Here is a 13,086-nt window from a genome sequence, read left to right on the forward strand (position 1 = left end):
GGAGTACAGACCTTTGGTCTCCCTCTAAGGGTACGCTCTGACCACGGTATGGAGAACACAGGGGTTGCCAGATATATGTTGGGGAGACGAGGGCTGAACAGAGGCAGTGTCATTACTGGTCGCAGTGTCCATAATCAGAGAGTAGAACGTTTATGGGCTGAGCTTAACAGAGTTGTATCATTCCACTTCAGCAACCTGTTCACTTTCATGGAAAATGAAGGCATATTGAATTCAACAGATGAACAACATCTGTTTTGTCTCCATTACATCTACTTGCCAAGAGTTCAAAGGGCAGCTGCAGAGTTCCGAAATCAGTGGAACAACCATGGATTGTCTACAGAGGGAGGACAGACACCTCTACAACTGTGGCACAGAGGTGTTCTCCAGTCTGCTGGAGCTGGTGCTACTCAGGACATTTTTGATAGACATGATGCCTTTGGAATCAATGAAGACAACCCTCCTGAGTTAGAGACTGAGAACAATGTTGTTGTTCCGGAAAATGACTTTACTGTGAATGCAGCAGTTTATGGACAGGATTCAACATACAATAGATCCATTGAGTGATGATGGTAATCATGGTATCAGTTTATTTTTAGGCCTGCTACATTTTCTTAGTCAACATTAACAAGGCCACACAACACTTGATTAAAATATGATGTAACTGTCAAGTAACAAGTAATAACAGTAAGCAGCACATTAACTGTAATAAAATAAAACACCTCAAAATCACATCAATCAGCCCGGAAAATAAATGGTCTCAAAACAAATATTTCAACTGACCATCCAAGGCAAAACAGGGTTCCTAAATTCAGTAATATTACTCTCTATACCAAAACCCTGAGTATTTTCTAAATCAAAGTCCACAATGTCTTTGAAATCAGTGTAAATGTGCCCAAAAGTGGCCGTCTATTATGTGCTGGCCATAGGTAACACTGCACTATGATGTAACTGTGAGGTAGCAAGTAACGTTAAGTGGTACACAACTGTACACAACAGTATTAAAAACTTGACTAACATTTATCACTATTCTTCTTTATATTCTAAAAGCAAATAAAAACAGTTAATCAAATCATATACTCAAAGTCATATCAATCAGCCCCAAAAAGAAATGGTCTCAGCAAATTTTCAACCGACCATACGAGGGAAAACAGGGTTCCTAAATTCAGCATTATTACTCTCGACCAAAACCCTGAGTATTTTCTAATGCATAGTCCATACTGTCTTTGAACTCGGTGTATGTGTCACAAAGTGGCAGCTTCAGACAATTTATGCATGTGTTGGCCATAGGCAAACAGCGTCCTGGGTTTACAGACTGGTCATGTAGGAAATCAATTGTTGGTTGAGGAGAGAAGCCAATTGGTGGGACGATGCTTGCACCAGTTGCAAAGGCTAAGACATCGCTTAGCTTTGAGGCTCCGGCCTCCTCTAATACATGGAAAAAAACAACAAAGAAAAATGTCAATGTACAGAAAATATCACACTATATTGTCATGAGACAGAGCCATATGCAACACCAATATTTACCCTCAACATCCAGCAAGTAATCTCTCCAAAATGGCACAACACGTTCCTCTGCCATTCTCTTGTTGCTTCCTGCAACAGACAGTCTAATTTGGAAGAGCTGATCCATGGAGTTGGCTGTGAGTGGAGGTGGTTGATGGCACAGCAAGGGTCTAAAACTCTCCGGGTACGTCCTCATGGCGTCCAGGACACCAAGGGTTTTCAGTCCCTCTTTAAATCTGCAAAAATTAAAAGATGACACAACAAAATAAATCCTTCAAACTACTTATTCCAAATTCTAGCAGAGGTTAAATGACATCTAGGCTGCTAAAACATTTGAAATGTTTAAATGTACATTTCGTCAGTCTGTCAGAATCTAAAATAATTCTGTTTATATCTGGTAAATACATTTTAAAGTCTAGTTTGGTCAAAGATGTACAATGTTTTTTGTTTTTGTTACAAGATCTAACAGAATATTCTTCTTAATATGCTGTTCTATGTGCAGTCCATCTCTATGATGAGAATGTAATGAAAATAATATAGGGCAGTGTACTCTACAGAAAATAAGGAGTTGCTAACTGCATGAGTCGTTTGAAACCTTCTCCAATTTGATTTAAATGAAAAGTGTTCAGTTCAATGTTATGTTGCATGTATGTCCTTGCATTTGGAGATGAAACTGTTGTAAAAACCACCAGTCATCTTTATAATAAAAACTTTCTGAATTGCGTTACAAACCTTTCAAATGCCCCAGAGACTCTGTGGACCACCTGGAACATGACAATATCTTGAACCAACAGATCTCTGTCTTCAATGCATTTTAATGCCTGAGACACCCAGCATTTGCCAGATAATCTTGCAGTGGTTCCGTGGCACGCATCAGATCCTCAAAAGATGTACTTTCAGACACCTAAAAGCAGCACACAATATAAAGACAGAAAAAATGAGCTATAGCATAGCAGAGCATAATGTGTATTTATTCACTATATATTCTGACCTTTTTTACTTTCTCGTAGAGGTCCGCATCAGCAATGTCCTCCAGAACAGGCTTTATCGTGGAACTGCCACCAACCAGATGGGAGTACAGCGCTGGTGTAAAGAATCCTGGTGGAGGACCGCCATGTACCAAGCTTATAGCAATGGCCTGCCCAGCAATAAAATATCGATCCTCTCTTAAAGCTAGAACAAACATGGCATAGAGGGAGAACATCGATAAAAATATATGGTACAAACTTACAGACAAAAAATATGTGCAGTATTAGCTGTGTGTGTGACATCCAGTAGGTGGCGGTACAGGACAAGAAATGACTGACACTTCACAAAACAGAGTGTATAGCCACTTCCACACCAGAACTACCCAGAACCTTTAGTTCCTGCACCCTCTCTACCCCAAACTACAGGGTTTCTGTGACTCCTGTGTTGTCTGCGTTTGCACCATAGGAACATGTTCGTGAGGTTCGTGAAGCATTTTAAAAAGTGCAATGAGGACTGAGCTGATAGTATGTGGAACTAGTAGAAGTAGTAGACAAGTTTGAAGATCATTCCAATGCATTTCCAATGGGACAAAAATGTCAGAAAACATTTAATATTGCCAAAATATATAAAGAGAATAAAAAGTTAAACACAAATAATAATGTGCAGTAGAAGCTACTTATACTTAGTAGATGGAGTAGTTAGACTGCAAAAAATGGCATAAGATGTGAGCATAATAATGAAAAATGATTCAAAGAACAATAAGCATACAGAGTTCCCAAAATACATTATGTGTTTTTATCATGTACCTGTGCTGTCCAATGCTAGGTTCAATCTCCCTGCCCTCCCCTCAAACATTGGTGACACTGCAAGGGCTTCCATAAGCAACCGCAGGAATTCCCTTCTCGGGCCACCTAGGTCCACAGCCTCTTCACTCAGTCCCAAATCATCAGAGAACTTGATATTCATCTGATATTTGGGATTGTATGACAGCCTCTTGAACCCTCGAAGAGCACCATCCAGCACTGAGGACCTGTTGATGTTGAATCTGCATCTCTGGGTGGCATCAATTTGAGATGCAAGACTGAGGAGGACTTCTTGTGCTGATTCTGTGTTTGTTTGTTCAGATACCCTGTTGAGTGAAATAAAGAAGAAATAAATATCAATAAAGTGTTACAATTATTTAGTTTTCTGCATAAAATGTGATAAAACAATCAAGGTTGGTTTCTTCAAACATAGCCACTGGATATTCAGTGTTAGTAGAATGTAACACTGTGGCTAACTATACAATTTATCAGAACAGAAAGTACTGTTTGATGTAAAAAATTATTTATTATGTAGAATGAAAAAGACTGAGATCAATGATCATTGATCAGGTCTTGCCCTCATCAAAAACAAGCTGTCAATGGCATGGTTATCTAGATATATAACAATTACAAATTTGCATCTCTTAACCATCTGAAGCATCTAGCTTCTAAGCTTAAATGTTTATGAAGAACCTAATTGAACAATATTTGATTCATGGGCTACATACGCATGACTCTCAAGACTAGCCATTATAGCCTGGTTAAGATCCTCTTCATCAGAAGAGAGGTCTGAGGTTGAACCCATGATGGACAGGTAGGCAGCATAGTGGTCAGTCCTCCCTGCACCACCACAAGCACTGGGTGCTTCTGGTGGTTCAGTTTCAGTCGCAATGTCACTCAATGCTTGTGGTGCAGAGAGCAGTGTAGCTGTCGGGGCGGTGTCACTGGATGCATGTGGGGTGGCAGGAGGCTGAGTTGAAATTTGGTTTCCCCTGGACCGTGTACACATATAGCCTCCAGCTTGGAAGTTGTTGGATGCTATTGTGGTGTTAATCTCCACACAGTCATCTGAATCTGTGCTGTCAAACTAAAACAACAAAAAATACAAAATCTTGGAGTTATTCTCAAAAATGACAGCTGTATGCTATCTGGATAAGCATTCATTTTAAATCCCTTACCTGAAATGGAAGATCCCTTCCTGGCCGTATGTACAATGCCTTTGCTTTAAAGACTTTATGGATAATGAAGCCATTCAACTCTTGGCCCTCGCGCAGCTTTGGTGACACCAATTTGGTGCCACATGCCATCAACAGTTCAACACTGGGAAAATAATAAAAGAAGAATAAAGAAAAATAGAAAGAAATAGGAGTCAATTACAAGGCCAGTTTTAATCCATGATGTATCAAAAATTCAAATAATATAATACCTGACATCCTCGGGAATTTTGTTTTGGAATGCCTCTCGAATCTCTGCAATGACTGTCCTGTTGTCCCACGTTTTCCTAATCTCAAAGGCGCTTAGAATTAAGCCATTCTCATGAAGTTTTCTTTTTATTTTGTGTTTACAAACTTCATCCCATGCAGAATGGGGTAGCAGGATGACGTCTTTGTTGAAACTGGGATGGTGCTGGGTGTTAGGCCTGAAAGAAAAAGAAAGAAGAGTGCACTGTAATTGCATGTTGTCAGTAAGACAGTGTTTTTGTTTTTTGTACATGTGAAGTTGGTGAATAATTTCATTTTAACATGGGTAAGCTTATGTTTCACTTTCAGATGATTGCCTGGAAGTGGAGCAATTCTAAAGCCTGGAATACACTGTACAATTTTTTAAACCTTCCTGTTTAATGCCAACTCACACTGTATGAGTAAATCAACCATGATGTGAGGCACAAGTGTAGCTGTTGTGAAATGGTTGCATGGTGTTGAGCCTTCAGCCTATAAGCAACCATTTCACAACTGCTACACAAGCTCATGATTTCTGTGCTCTCACTGTACGGTCCAATCCTTGGGTGCGAGGATTGGCATTAAACAGGAACGTTTGCAAAATTGTACACTGTATTCCAGGCTTTAGAATCGCTCCACTTCCAGGCAATCATCTGAAAGTGAAACATGAGCTTACCCATATTAATATGAAATTATTCAACCAACTTAACATGTGCAAAAAAGTCAGCAGAACAAAAATACAATGGATTTTTTACAGGATAGGCAATGTGTCTCATAAATCCAAAAGGAATGAACAAACAAGCAATCCATAGGCTACATGAAAAAGATGTCTGGTTTACTTTAGTCGAGCCAGGTTTTCAATCACACTGAAGGACTGAGGTACTATCTTTTTTTTTTTTCAAAACAACCTGAGCTTTAAGAATATGCATGCTGTGGTGGTGTCATGGATGTAGAAAATTTGATATGACCAAATAAATTTCACACATATGGTAAACACACAAAAAATATTATGAAGTTGTTTTTAAATGTTAACTGTTCTTTTAGGTCTTGAGGATTAGGGGAAAGATAATCAAGGCTCTATATAAAAATATATTATTGACATTATTTGCAAAAATGGCACACTAGCCTGGTATCTCTGGCATGAGCACAGCCTGTGGTTACAGTGAGGCAGAGAGCGGTGACGATCCCGGACTCATCCAGAAAACCAAGTCTGCCCCCCCCCCCCCCCCCCCCCCCCCCGCACCGTACCCCCGTACCTGACAACTACCGTTCTCAACCAGACTCTGGTCTGTGGACCGGGTCTGGCTCCAAGTTTGAGCAAATAAATGAGCAAAGACCCGACCAGGTCCGACCAGTGTTGACCCTGTTTTATAACATTTATATGCGCATGAGAGTGAGTGAGTGAGCGAGCGCGAGAGAGAAACAGCGGGTGCACCAGATGATTGCCAACCGACAAAAGCTGAAATGAGACGGTTAAAGAGAAGAAAAACACAGAATAGGCCTGATATATGTCCAAGAGACTTTGTCCCGAGGAAGGATCGGATGGTGGCCCAGGTTTAGTGATGAGGAAACTGTCACTGCAGCTGCACATCTGTCAGCAGCTGCTCCAAACAGACACGTCACTAACTTTATTTTGAAGGGACAGATTAGATGTTGATTTTGTTGCACCCGAAACATTAAGCATATAGAAACAGACCCGGCTTGAGACCGGCTTTATTTGCTCAAACCTGGAGACAGACCCGACCCAGTGCAACCGGCATCTCTCGCCTTTTTTTTTTTTCTTTTTTTTTTTGAGAATTTACAGTAGCCTGGGCTACACGGTCTCTGTGCGCTGCTGGGGATGAGAAGGCTCGCGGTTCAAATGTAGACTTGATCTAAAGTAGGATATTACTGACCAGAGGGAGGGACAACACGTATCCCCACCGGGGATAATAATAAATGACCAGAGGGGGGGGGGAGATCGCACCCTGGCCGTACTCTTTCCGAAGCGGAAAATGAGAGGGACGTAATTCTTTTTTTAATGAAAGCGGGGCACTTCAGCCTTTGCTTTGTTTACATCGAAGCCGAGCAATCAAGCCGTAGGATTGGGTGTAATCATAAATCCACCACTCCGCTGATTGATTTTTAACCACTTCCTTAAAAAATGCGCACGACCGGGAGGAGGTTTACCTAATACATCCATGGTTTACCACAGCGGAACAGGCTTGCATAGTTGCCCTTATGTTATAGGCTAGCCTGGCTGCTAGCTAAAAGTGTTAATGTGGCACAGTGGCAGCAAAAACATTGCTGATCTGTACGAGACCTAGACATTCAAACAGACCCACGTGAACCCAGCTCGTGCTTTTAATGTTATTAAGCAGCCCATAAGGCTAAATTAATCCACTAAATGAAATGACCTTACCTCCTCCTTGACCTGCTGGAAGCCCATCCGCCAAAGTACTGTTGTGTTTGAAATCGAGGTTGATTTGCTTGGTTGCCATTAGCTTGAGAGGGCCCGCTCTGCCCTGATACACCTGATGCTCCAGGTCTGAAGAGCCGCCGCATTTCCCCATCGACCGCGCTACTTGAGGGCTGTTGATTACGGTTCGAAATTTCCGACATTGTGGTTATCACATTAGAACGGGTTAAAATGTTATTCAAAATTCCAATTGCCTCATTCACACGGTCCCGGTCGACCATTTTCACACGTTAACGTCCAGGAGGCGGGACATTGTCCTTGAGATCCCTGGAGAGACACATCCGGTACCTACACCCGTGATGAGCCAATCAGAAACTGGAAATTCAAGTTGACTTCCGTTTCAATCAAACTCTCTCACACATACTACTATACTTGCACACATCACATATTATTCTCTCATACATTCACTATCATGTTGTTCCATCCATAATAGCGTGTAAGAGAGTATGATAGTAAGTGTGTGTGACTATAGTAGTAAGTGTGCGTGACAATACTAGTGCTATGTGAGAGAGTATGATAGTAAGTGTGTGTGACTATACTAGTAAGTGTGTGTGACTATACTAGTGTGTGTGAGAGAGTATGATAGTAAGTGTGTGTGACTATAGTAGTAAGTGTGCGTGACAATACTAGTGTATGTGAGAGAGTATGATAGTAAGTGTGTGTGACTATACTAGTGTGTGTGAGAGAGTATGATAGTAAGTGTGTGTGACTATAGTAGTAAGTGTGTGTGACTATACTAGTGTGTGTGAGAGAGTATGATAGTAAGTGTGTGTGACTATAGTAGTAAGTGTGCGTGACAATACTAGTGTATGTGAGAGAGTATGATAGTAAGTGTGTGTGACTATACTAGTAAGTGTGTGTGACTATACTAGTGTGTGTGAGAGAGTATGATAGTAAGTGTGTGTGACTAAACTAGTGTGTGTGAGAGAGTATGATAGTAAGTGTGTGTGACTAAACTAGTGTGTGTGAAAGAGTATGACAGTAAGTGTGCGTGACTATACTAGTGTATGTGAGAGAGTATGATAGTAAGTGTGTGTGACTAAACTAGTGTGTGTGAGAGAGTATGATAGTAAGTGTGTGTGACTATACTAGTGTATGTGAAAGAGTATGACAGTAAGTGTGCGTGACTATACTAGTGTATGTGAGAGAGTATGATAGTATGTGTGTGTGTGTGTAACTATAGTAGTAAGTGTGTGTGACTATACTAGTGTATGTGAGAGAGTATAATAGTATGTGTGCGTGACTATACTAGTGTTTGTAAGAGAGTATGATGTAACATGTGAGAGCAAATATGCATTATTTCCTAAACGGCCTCTCATAGGAAACAAGCACGTCGCACCGAATACGCACCACTACGGCGTCGCTTTCGGTTGTAAGCGCACATGACAGTTTGTGCGCACAAGACACCCATCTGAACGCCCCCCACGCACACGCACACACACATGCTCAAACCAAGGCGGCGGGCCAAGATCCGCCCGGCGGCTTGCGTTTGCCTTCAGCATCAACCTTTTTCTTTTTTTTTTTAATTTTGCAGCAAGACATGCTGTCATCAGTCCGTCTCCTTTCTCTTTCTCTCTCTCTTCTCTCGGACGCGCAGGGTAAACAAACGATCTGATTGGCTCAATTGAGTGAAGCTGTCGGATTGACCTATAGCTGAGCCCGCTGTCCCTTCGAAAAAAAATGCTCTAGGAAAATTATATAAGTTAATTAATTAGAGATTGGTCTCGGGTCCGGATCGAACCATCACTCGGGGTCCGCCATTTGGTGATGCCTGCTATATACGAACTATACAGTTCGGTCATATTGATTTTGACTTAATTTAGACAAGACAGGGCTCCAAATGTTTTTTTTTTTTTTTTTCCTGCGACCAATCGACCAATGAGATTTTGGTCTGCTAATGTTTAGCCCTAGTATTCAGTTTCTGAATGGTGAAGACACAAGCCAATGTTTGGTAATGACACTTACGTCATCATTTTTAATTAGTCACGGTAATACCGTATACCGTGGTAAAATGTGGAGGAAGTTTGACGGTATCAAAATTTGGATACCGCCCAAGCCTATTGCAGCGGTATTTCAATGTTGTTGTTCTGTTACATTATCTATCATTATGTATGGTGGATTAACTATTGATTGATTGATTGATTTATATTATTATTGATTAACGATTAGGTGTAAGAGGTGTTAATTAGATTAATCCAAGAGCAAATTGTGCCTTGTTTCCAGATGGACAGGAAGTGAGTGATGATAGGTCAGATGAGGAAATGGAAGGAGAGGAAGAGGAGGAGATGGAAGGAGAGAAAGAGGAGGAGATAGAAAGACAGAAAGAGGATGTGGAAGGAGAGAAAGAGGAGGAGATGGAAAGACAGAAAGAGGATGTGGAAGGAGAGAAAGAAGAGGAGATGGAAGGAGAGAAAGAGGAGGAGATAGAGGGAGAGAAAGAGGAGGACACTGTGCCTCAGAGAAATGAGAGTTTGCTGGGAACAGCAAGCCAGGAGGAGACAGAGGCTGGAGGAAAGGTGTCAGAGCCCACACAGAATATTGAGGTAGAGGGAGCATCAAGCCAGGAGGAGACTGAAACCAGAGGGAGGCAAACATTTTCACACCTACTTGGACTTACCCGCCCAAATGATCCTGCCCATGTCCTACAATTAAACATAAAATGTGATGAGGCCTTCATTCAGTTTTGCAACAGTACTGGACCCTGCCTTTCAGAAGAAATGGTATCAGAACAACACATGGCTAGAGTACTCCCCAAGTCTTGATGCCATGTATTGTTTTAGCTGCCGTCTTCTCTTGAGGGAGGAAAAATACACAGGCCGCAAAACATGGAAATCAGAAGGAGTTAATCGGTGGAGAAAGGCTCTGGAGAAAATTAAAGAGCACAGTGCCTCAGAATCACATATGTGCAGTATGGTGAGGTGGAACAACTTAAAAAAGAAATCACTGGAGGCAGCTTTTGAAATGGGTGACCGTGCATCACAAGCTGCTAAAGACAGGGAAAGAGAAAAAAACAGAGAAATCTTGTCCCGCTTACTAGCCACCACTCTTTACCTGGCAAGACAGGGCTTGCCTTTTAGAGGAGACGATGAGACCCTGTCAAGCCAAAATCGTGGTAATTTCCTGGAGTTGGTGGAGCTTTTCAGCAAATATGACAGTGTAATTAAATTACACCTGGAAGCCATAAAAGAGAAGCAGGGACCTGGTAAAAGACCTCTTGTCTCACTCCTCTCCAACAGAAGTCAGAATGATATGATCAAAGCTTTGGCCATATCAGTCAAACGAGTAATCCAAAAAGAAATCCAAGAGAGCAAAACCTTTTCAATTCTCATGGATGAAACCACAGATGCTGCACACACTGAACAGGTTTCTTTTGTTATCAGGTATGTGCATAACATGCAAATCAAGGAGCGCTTTCTTCAGGTGTGTAACATTCATACCACAAGTGGAGATGCTTTTGAGAAGGAAGTAATAACTCTACTGGAAGAAAATGATCTGAAGTTGGAAAACATCCGTGGTCAAGGGTATGATGGAGCTGCAAACATGAGCGGGCGCTTCAAGGGACTTCAGTCAAGAATCCTAAAAAGAAATCCTATGGCCTTGTACGTACACTGTCAGGCACATTGCCTTAATCTGGTGTTAGTTGAAATTGCCAAGTCTAACATCTGTTTTGTCAGCTTTTTCAACTTAGTTGAAAAACTTTATACTTTTGTGGCCAACTCATCCAAAAGACACTCTGCATTTATTGAAATGCAGAAGACGATGTACCCTGATCAGCGTCCACTGGAGCTGCAGAAGCTGTCAGACACGCGGTGGGCCTGCAGAGAAACTATTCTTCGCTCTCTGAGGAAGGTCCTTCCAGCTGTCATGCAGTTTCTTGAGGAAATGACACGGCAAGACCCACCAGACTCTTCAGCAGGTGATGCAGTGATTCTTCTCAAGAGCATCAACTTCGAATTCTTCCTGTGTCTGGAGATCACCTGTCCAATCTTCCAGGTGACTGCAATGGCCTCTGATGCTTTGCAGCAGAAAGACATAGACCTAGCTGCAGCATAAAAAGTTGTTGATGGAGTTTTTCAGAGGCTGGCCCACAGCAGAACAGAGGAGGAGTTTGAGAACATGTATAAACAGGCTACAGAGAAGGCTGCATCAGTGGGCCTGGACCCCCCAACTGAGATTCCTGGTCAAGCTAGGAGGAGGAAAATGCCAGCAAAGTTCAAAGTCAATGCCACAACAGCTACTGCTGACCACACTTTCCCTACTTTGCAAGACTACTACCGTGTTAAATTGTTATACGTTTTGTGGACACAAGAGCTTCAGAGACGCTTTAAAGGAGTCATCACCTGGTTTTTTATGTATCCAATCCCCCTTAAATTGCTTTGAATCAGTTCTTAAAACTTATTGGAAACATTTTTAAAAAAAAAATTCAAACATAGAGCTTGTTCTGACACTTTTTCATATGGCAACTTTCTCTCGTGAGAGTAGGCGCGAGGTTTTGACTAGTCCGGATGTTCATTGTATTAATATGTAATGAGGCGCGCGTTGATTGGACGCAGGGAGGACAGAGCCGGAATGGTGGCTGGCCCTGTGGGCTACATGCAGGCTGTATTGGAAACCGCATACTATGCTGCTCTGTCGTGTACCGTTACCATGTTATAACTTCATAAAATAAAACAAAATTGTATCGGTTCATTGTAAAACATGTATTTATTGATGCAAATGTGGTGATTTCTGTACGTAGGCTACAGAGCCCCGGTGCAAAGCTGCTGTGTGAAGCTTCACTTTTCATTCAAACAAACTAATACGACTGCCACAATTGTTAGATTTCATCAATGAGACAAACATTTATCTCCTTAAAAGAATTGAACCAGTCGGCGGTAAACCTCTACAAACCTGCGGGTAAGTTAATTAACGACCGTTTCCTCCGCGGGCATGACAACGTAGTTTGACCGGTTAACGAGCAGCTGCAGGCGGGTTGCTGACGAGTCACTCTCCGCTCCTCTGCCTCGCTGGAGCTGCACTTCTCCCAACGCGAAGCAAACTTCTAAGCCGTCATTTGGATAAACTAACCGCACATTGGGGATCTAAACCCTTACTTTCTCGCATGAACAAATATTAAAACTTAATAAATTAACGACCCTTTCCTCCGGCGGCACGACGACGTTGTTATCGGCCGGCTAAACGAGCACTGCAGGCGGGTTGAGGAGGAGTACTCCTCCGCTCCTCTGGTGCTCACTGCAGCTGGCTGCACCTCACTTCTCCCAACGCGGAGCTAACTTCTAAACAGCCGTCATTCGGATAAACTAACCGCACATTGGGGATCTAAACCCTTACTTTCTCGCATGAAAAAATATTAAAACTTAATAAATTAACGATAGTTTCTTTCGGCGGCATGACGATGTCGTTCGGCCAGGTAAACGAGCGCTGCAGGCGGGTTGAGGAGTCACTCCTCCGCTCCTCTGGTGCTGGCTGCAGCTGGCTGCACCTCACTTCTCCCAACGCGGAGAAAACTTTAAACAGCCGTCATTTGGATAAACTAACCGCACATTGGGGATCTAAACCCTTGCTTTCTCGCATGAAAAATTATTAAAACTTAATAAAGTGACGAAATAACAGCGCTACAGTGGGAAATAAAACAACCCGTAATGGCGGCGCGGCAGAAGGGCAGAAGTCGGGGTGGTGGAAGAGAGGTGTGTTTATGAAAGCAGGCGCCGCGGTGACGTCACCGTAGGCGCAGAATCGAAATCTCGTAATTTTGTGGTGCGCAGCCTCATGAGCTACTCTGGCTTAAACAAAGAGCCCAAACCAAAAAACTCAGCCACTTTCAAACCCCAGGTTTTCAGGCAAGTTTCCACTGAGGTCCAACACCAGTATACATGTTCTAACAAGGAAAAATGCGATTTCCGGGTGATGACTC

General features: G+C 42.3%; 1 pseudogene; it reads right to left on the minus strand.

The window, feature by feature from the left end:
* Window positions 1-1,171: 1,171 nt before the first annotated feature.
* Window positions 1,172-7,142, minus strand: LOC146975102 (G2/M phase-specific E3 ubiquitin-protein ligase-like; annotated as a pseudogene).
* Between the last annotated feature and the right edge of the window lie 5,944 nt (window positions 7,143-13,086).

Source organism: Trachurus japonicus, chromosome 14 (genome assembly GCF_045865225.1).
Source record: "Trachurus japonicus isolate A0001 chromosome 14, Traja_1.0".
Taxonomy (NCBI): Eukaryota; Metazoa; Chordata; class Actinopteri; order Carangiformes; family Carangidae; genus Trachurus; species Trachurus japonicus.